This window comes from Coffea eugenioides, chromosome 3 (genome assembly GCF_003713205.1).
Source record: "Coffea eugenioides isolate CCC68of chromosome 3, Ceug_1.0, whole genome shotgun sequence".
Taxonomy (NCBI): Eukaryota; Viridiplantae; Streptophyta; class Magnoliopsida; order Gentianales; family Rubiaceae; genus Coffea; species Coffea eugenioides.
In genome coordinates, this window is record NC_040037.1 from 20,813,997 (window position 1) to 20,822,537 (window position 8,541).

Here is an 8,541-nt window from a genome sequence, read left to right on the forward strand (position 1 = left end):
AATAGAATTTTTCCTTTATTTTTCATTAATGCACTATTTGCCTGTTCACTACATATCACGCATTTTCCTTAGTTTTATCATTTGGCATGATCCTCGACCCCCTTTTCCCCTCACGTTAGGTTTTGCATCCCATACTAGCTATAGGGTTCATCTTGCTTGAGTGTCCCCTTCCGATAAGGGAAACGAGCGAGTGTGGCTACTCGATAGCCTTAGCACGCTAGTTTCGCCTTCTAATCAAAGGGAAAATCAAGTCACGATTTAGGTCTCCCCGTACCCGTCTTGCTTGCATTCCCTAAGCTCATGCATTCTCAATCCACTCTATCATTACACTTTCACTTTTGTCTCATTTGCACACATGCACCTTTTTATCACCTTCACTTGCACACGAACACTTTTTTGTCTCCACTTGTACACGAACCCTTTTATCTACACTTGCACACGAGCATTTTATCTTCACTCGCACACGAGTACTTTCATCTACGTTTGCACACCTTCATTCTTATCTTATTACTTTTATCATTTTTCTCACTTCACACAAACTCACACTTTCACATGGCATGCATTCCACTCATTTTTCACGTCATTTAGGTTTAGGTGTGACCTCTCCAAAAGGGTCATTATTGGGCTTCACAATTAATGTGATTGGCACCACTCAACCTTTGAAGAGAAATTTCCCCCAATCCCCCTAGGTCTAGGTTTTTGCATTCATATAGACATATCCAATACGCGATACATACCTTGGGTAGAAAAATTAGGAAAATTGGTTAAGTCGCGCAACTAGCCTTGGCTAGGTCAAAGGGGTGCCTTGGATTCTATCTTTGCCTTCCCCTTTGTCAAACGTGACCCCCGAACCTTTTTCTTTGGCTTACGTGGACTAGGAGTCGTTTTAAAAAGGGTTTTACTACTTTGTCTTTAAAAAAACACTTTTTGGGTGACTTGGTACACCCCAAATCTATACCAAGTGGCGACTCCATTTTCATATTTAAAAAACCCTTTTTAAAATTTCATTTGGCCAAATCGTCGCTTTCCAAAGTCCCATGGCCTTTTTACTTTTCATTTTGCACACGTTCACACCACACTTCACAAACACATCACTCACATTCATCACAACACATTCATTCGAAAAGTGGGGCGCGACATTGTTAAGAAAAATAAAACAATTAAAGCTGACAGTATAAAGTGTGAAATATGTACATGTCGCAAAAATATAGGGCTTCCACTTGGTAGATTGTGAGAATAATCACGTCAGCAACTTACTATATATATAGAAATAATCAATTGAAAAATGCGATTGGTTTCTGTTGACAAAAATTGGGTGGAAAAAAAGGACATGAAAAAAGTGAGTGGAAAAAGAATGTATTGATGATTTTTGACAAAAATAAACACTTAAAAGTTTATTATTACTAAAAATAAAGTACTTAAAACTTGCCCAAGTTAAATATTAGACATAATGAGTATGGAAATTAAGAAAATGAAGTTGGTGCAAAAAAAAAGATGAAACTCATTCTTGTTAAAAAAAGAACTCAAATTAGAAATTATTACCAAAAATAAATCAATTAAAGCTTGTGCACATTAAATATTAAACACAACAATTACTAAAATTAAGGGGAAAAGTTGGTAAAAAAAAAGAAGGGATTGATTCTTGTTAACAAAAATAAAATATTTAAAGTTGACCAAATAAATTGTGAAAAATATGCAGGTGGTAAAAAAGATAGGGCTTCCACTTGGCACAATGTGAGAACAACCAAGAAAATAACTTACCATATAGAAAACTAAACAACGAATTACTATATGATATAATGATAAATATGATATGATATGATGTGATAGATTAATTGAAATTTATCAAAAATGCATTGAATTTTAGATAGAATGAAAATTATTTAAATTTCAGCAATAGTAAATATAAATCAAACCAAATAATAAAGACAGAAAAATTACGAGGTGATTCACACAAAAGATTTAGAAGGGCATAATTAATAAAAACTTACATAAAATAAGAAATTGATTGAAAGTTGCTATACTGTCAAATAAGTGAAAATGGAAAAAAAGAATAAGTAGGTGAAAAAATAAAGATATAATTGATTGTTAACAGAAACAAAACATTTAAGCATTAAAAGTGGCAATACATAAGAAAATAAAAACAAAAAAGTGAATAAGTGGAAATATAAAGATAGAATTGACTGGTACCAAAAATAAAATACTTAAAAGTTACTCATATAAAAAAATTAAATTTACCTGTGTGTCAAAAAAATAAAGTGTCAACTTGGCAGAAGTTTAGAGTAACCAACTCAGCAACTTACCAAAGTGGAGCTGAATAGTATTTTATTACACCCACACACACACATTAGAACACTAGGGTAATTATCTATAATTTATGATATTTGTGTTTATTTTGTAGCATGACAAAAAAAGAGGGTAAATTAATTAAATCAGTGTAGAAATTTCTAATTTATTTACTTTTGGCTCTCCAACTATATATATAAGGTTAGAACACTAGGGTAATTATCATTAATTTATGATGCTTATGTTTATTTTGTAGTACGAGAAAAAAAAAAGATGGTAATTTAACTGAATCATTGTGGAACTTTCTAATTTGTTTACTTTTGGCTCTCCAACTATATATATATATATATATATATAAGATTAGAATACTAGGGTAATTATCTTTCATTTAGGGTGTTTATATTCATCTTGTAGTATGAGAAAAAAAAGAGCGCAAATTAACTAAATCACTATAGAAAATTTTAATTTGTTTACTTTTAACTCTCCAACTATATTTAGAATTTTCATTTGATACTTAGTCTAACTTTTTATTTAAATTTTAAAAGAGATAATATATTTCATATTTTGTTCACTTACATTTAGGTTTTAGTTTATTTAATAGCAAAAAAAGTTTAACTGACTAATAACTCTCTTACAAAATTTACAAGATTTTACTTTTGAGAGATGAATTTAGAGTAGGTAGAATCACATCACATATACAATCCTAAACAATTCTCTTTGGCCAACATGTAAAAAAAAAATTCCTTGCCTCACTAAAGATGGAATCACTTTCTTTTTTGAACAAAATGAAGTTGGTTAATTAAACATGCACTTTGTGCAAATTACTTAATGTTTTTGTATTCCATGTTGTACAAATAGCTGGCCATTAATTGTAAATTGACTAAGGTATTCGATGACATAACTAATCAAAACTTCAATATTAGTTGATAAAAGCATTAAACCTAAGTTAGACAAGAATATTAAATGATATTAAGGCAAACCTCAGAAGAGGTTTGTGAAATTACCCCAATAATCAATAAGTGAAGAAAAAGAAACAGATCCAATGAAGAAAACGTACAGTCCTTCCAACACTACTCCAGAGCTGCATCTATTCAACATGTCATGCTAAGCATACTGTGGATGTAGAAAACCAAATCGTAGGGCTCATGGTCAATTTGGTGGTGGAAGTGCATCACCAAACCTGAAAAGCTGCTTTCATTCTTGCTAAATAACTGAACATCAATCTTTCCAAGGTTAGAAACTCAATTTCCTCACGTTTGCTGCTGCTGGAATTTTAATTTTCTTTGCATCTGTTGCTGCTGAAAATTGGGCTTCGCCAAACTTTAGTAGTTGGTGTTTGAATTCATTAGTGTAGCCTTGCACCTCAATTGTTTGTCAATTTGCTTCAACGAAGTTTATGCCAAAATAGACATCAGCTCTACGTCCCTACTTGCTGGTACTTGCTGGAGATGGCGGCCTGTGGGCCGTCTGACAAGCTTCCAGACAGTAGGACTTCAATTTTGAGGTCCTTTGCATCAGTACCGGTAGATGGTACAAAACAAATTGATGCCTTAGCCTTGGGAGAGGTCTCAACCTTTAGAGGAGAGCCAGCCTTGCGCATCTCTCGTAGGGAAATAGAGCAGCTTTCTGTCCTGTTTCAGAACTCTTTGGTGGGGCGCTTCTCGTTCAACAGACCACCCATGGAAGTTATTAGGAAATTCTTTCTTTCGCTGGGTTTACGAGGTGACTGTAAGGTTGGGCTCCTTGACCAGAAACATTTTCTGATCCGTCCGGTGTTGGAGGAAGACTACACCTATCTTTTTGCACGTAGAATCTGGTATGTTAGCAGCTCGCCAATGTCAATTTCCAAGTGGTCACTAGAGTTAAGGCAAACCAGAAATTATTGATAGCTCCAATTTGGGTTTGTTTCCCAGAGATGTCAATTCCATTTTTTCAGCAGACCCAATTATTCAAGCTTGCATCTACTTTGGGAAGGCCTCTTAAGATTGATGCATCAACTAGTGACATGCGCCGTCCTTCCATAGCCAGAGTTTTGGTGGAGCTTAACATTGCGTCTAATCCTGTGCGGCGTATTTGGATAGGTGATGAGCACTTCAGATTCTGGTAGCCTGTTGAGATGGAAATGTGGCCATCTTACTGTGGTTTTGCAGTAGGTTTGGCCATGCAGAGGAGCAGTGTTTTCATAAAAATCCTTTCTTACGATCTGATCTGTCAATTCATGAAGTCCCCTATAAAACACAGAAACAGTGCCAAATCTATGTTCCAAAAGTAGTGAATGGGAAGGAGAAGGAGTTGGAGGTGACGATAGTCCAGAGCAAACCGGCCGCAGATGTCAACAAGGAACAAGGAATGTCTGCTGCTCATGCTCAGACAATTCCGGAGGCTGCCACTTTAGGGAATAATTCACAGTTTGTTTTGGATAGTATTAATCCTGATGATTTTCAATCGAATATTGGGCAAAATCATAAGGGTAAGGAAAAGATGTCTGAAATTCAATCTTTGGTTTTACCAAACCTGCAAATGAATAAGCCGTTGGTTAACGGGAGCCTCAAGGGTCTGCTGTGGATCAAAATTTGAGTGGGGTTGTATCTCGGATAGGAAAAGCTGCAAAGTCTGTTATTGTCACAGATCGGGTTGTGGTGCAGGAGCATGGAACAGATGTTGGGCTGCAGACTTCGACTTCGAATCCACTTGAGGATGGGGAATTCACTGATCCAGAGTCTAAGAATGACCATTCCATTCAACCAACTAATGGCGCATTCACAGAGGCTGCATCGGAAGAGAAGGCGATGGAGGCTGGCGACTCCTCACAGCAAGGTAATGGAATTACGTCTGATGTGGCAAACGGTGCGCTCGCGAAGGTAGACCAAGTTCATGACCCACGTGATATGGTGTCAGTTGGAGACACAGCCCTTGTGGGTACAAGTCCAAGTACAAGAACAGACACGAAATCCTCTATGCCTCAAAATCCAAAGTTTAAAAATGTGCCACAATTTAAAGATGTGCTCGAAGAGTTTAAATGGGAGAAATTACATGGTAGGATCCCTCTCGTATATAAAAACCCTTTTCTTCATTCAAATACAACATGCAATGGTGACAAATATGAAGAAGAAGAAGATGATTCACAACGCGATAAAGACAAAGACCAAGACCAGAAACTAGTTCACGAGCAATTTACCCAAGTGATTTCAAAGAAAGCAAGGAAGCAGCTTTCAAAAAAAGGTAAAACAATGCAAACATGTCAAGATGTTAAATCAAATTCCCATGCTCACTCACAATCCCACAAATGTGGGGCACCATCATGTGGATGATTTCGTTTGATTCATCTGTTATGTGTTTAGATTTGTAGATTTTTCCATATGTGCGTATTATTGTTGATCCTTAGCTGTCCCTTTTACTTTAACAGAGGTCAGGTTTGGCCCCTCTCTAATTCGCTGTACTCTTTTCGGATATAAATAAATTAAGGGATGGATCCCTATTTTTTTAAAAAAAAAGAAACCTAAGTTAGACACTCATATATGATGGCTAAAATAAGTAATTTCAGAGAATTTAACTAATGTATATCAAGTTTTACACTACGAGAATAAGCATATTATTATTGTTAGAAGTATTTTAGGCATGCTTGCAAAAGTGGGATCACTTTAATTAGACAATAACGACATAACTTAGGTCAAAAAGAAAAACTCAATTAGTAGGGTGATTTATTAGCAAAGGTAGTCTGGAAATATGAGGTCGAGGTGCTTAGTCTTGTTATTTTCATTCTCTCTTGTTTTGTTTAGTTTTATTTACTTGCATCGACTAATATTCTAAATAATAAAGAAGTTTAATTAAGTAATTAGATTAATATTCTTGAGGAGGGTTGAGTTAGGTGGTAAGATGGGAGGGATTATAAGTAGCCAAAACTCCTACTTATAAAAATAAATAAATAAATGAATAAAATAAAAAAGTGAATTAATATTTCCTGTGACATTGACAATTGAAGTCAACTCATACTCATATATGACCAGTGGACTTATAGTAAGAAAAAAAGAGCTACGTAAAATTCACATCAAGTTTTTGGCGTTGTTTTCAGGAGAGAATCTAATTAATACCAACATTAATAACACAATTTATTACATTAGACACTTTATATTTGTTTCTTATTTTTAAAGTGTGCATTTGTGGTAAATTTTATTTGGTGTTTTCACTTGTTCTTATTTTCATTTCTCAATGCATTTTTTGTTCTTCTCGAATAATTGTATTTTGAGCAACTAATAGAGGAAATTTTGGGACTTGAAGAAGGACACTGAAGGAAGCGAAGAAGGAAGCAAAAATGGAAGAAGGAAGTGAAGAAGCAAAAATGGATTCATACTACTTCCAAAGCGCCAATGAGAGAGGTACTAAAGAAAACCCTTAGGTATGAACGAAAATGGATGGCATGGATATGTTAAATGTTAAACTGAACAAACTAATGCATATTGATTGAACAAAGTAGAAACTTTTATGATGTTTCTTCCAATTATTTGACTTCTGCTTTGTCTAGAAGATATTTTGTGCTTTTGAATGTATGCAAACACAATATATGGATAACTTCAATGAATTCCAACAATACAATTCTAATTTTGATCAGTTTAATGCTAGTTGGATGAATTATCTCAACATCAAGTAGGGAAATCAATGTATTAGGTTAAATTTAATAATTACTTTGTTTTCCAATTCAAATTTATACAAAATGAAGTAAAGTCATCTTATGAATCATTGCGATGTTGACCAATGTGACCGTTGAAAATTTTAATGAAATGATAGATTTGTGAGAGTTATTGAGAGAATTGACAAATTGGTTGATCATACTAGGAGTACAAAAATTTAATTAGGTTAATTATTCAATTCAGTGAGTGCTTGGAATCTAGATTATCTATCTAGTGAATTTGAAAACAGCCTTGTAAAGCATTGCAAAATTATCATATTTTAAGAGGAAGATGAGTGTAACATAAATTAGAAGACAATGTGACTTTAAAGTTGAACAAAAATAATTCATTTTTAATTATGGATGTAGGTTCTAAAGCATCATAGATAAAGCCATTTCTGTGGGGCCCTTTCAATGAACTGCAAGCAAAAAAGTGATATCTATATAGAATTTGAGATATGTAAAACACTTCATTCTCTCACTAATTTCGAATATGCAACCCTTGAAACTAAACCAAGTCTTGAGCAATTGAGGTTGTTAGATACTTCATGATTTTCCTCTTTGTAAGATAGCGACAATATTGGATGGAAGAGGTAAGAGACAAGGATTTGAACTACCTCGTGATGAGCTATCATGACCTAAAATAGTGGATTACTCTATGAAGAAGTCTCATTGAATAAGAAAGTATAGTCAAACTAATAACTGTAAAAAACTTTGTAGGAGACACCAATATTTTTAGTTTATGATGTTTGCATGGTTTTTATTTTCTTTGTTTCTTATAGGGAAACTTGGGTTTAAGTTTTTTTTATGCAAAGAAATGTTGAAGAAGGAATAAAGTATCTCAAAGAAATTTACAAAAATGAATTGTGGCTATGAAGGACCATTTTCTTTACCTTTATTTGTTTTGTTTATGTTTATGATTTAGAGCTAGAGGTAAAGTACTTTTCTTCCTTATTTGAGCAATTTATGTGTGCAAAGTGATGAAGTTTTTGTCGCTAAATTGCTTAATTTTTATTATTGTAGCTAGTTGTGAGGACCTGAAAATTCGTTACCTATGTGTTTTGTTTATGTAACTTACTTGGCTTGAATTTATGGTTGATTTACTTTATTTAATTTGGTGCATGTTGAGTTTCATAGTGCATTGTGCTAGTGTGACCAACTAGTGAGGTGTTTGTAATAAATTTGATGGATTAGAGGGAGTTTTGTGCAAAAGGAATTCTGAGACAAAAGGTATTAAGAGTTGATTGGAGAAACACTAGATATTTTGGTGATTAGAGACAATTTGATAGAGATAAACTTGATTTTTTGTCACTTGTCACTTATCCATGAAACCTTGACCAAGACCTTTGACCAAGACTAATCCTTATCTTGCCACTTGTCAAACCACTACAAGATCTTGACAAAGACAAGCTTTATAATTATCCAACCAATCTTTCATTTTATCACCATTTTTCTTCTTTCTTGCTTAGTTTGGACGAAAATTTATAGAGAAAAGAGGAAGAGAAAACCAACTCAATTTCAAGCCTTGATTCTTGTTTATTTGGTGAGGAAACAAAAGAAAAACCCTAATCTACTCCATAGAACTTTGA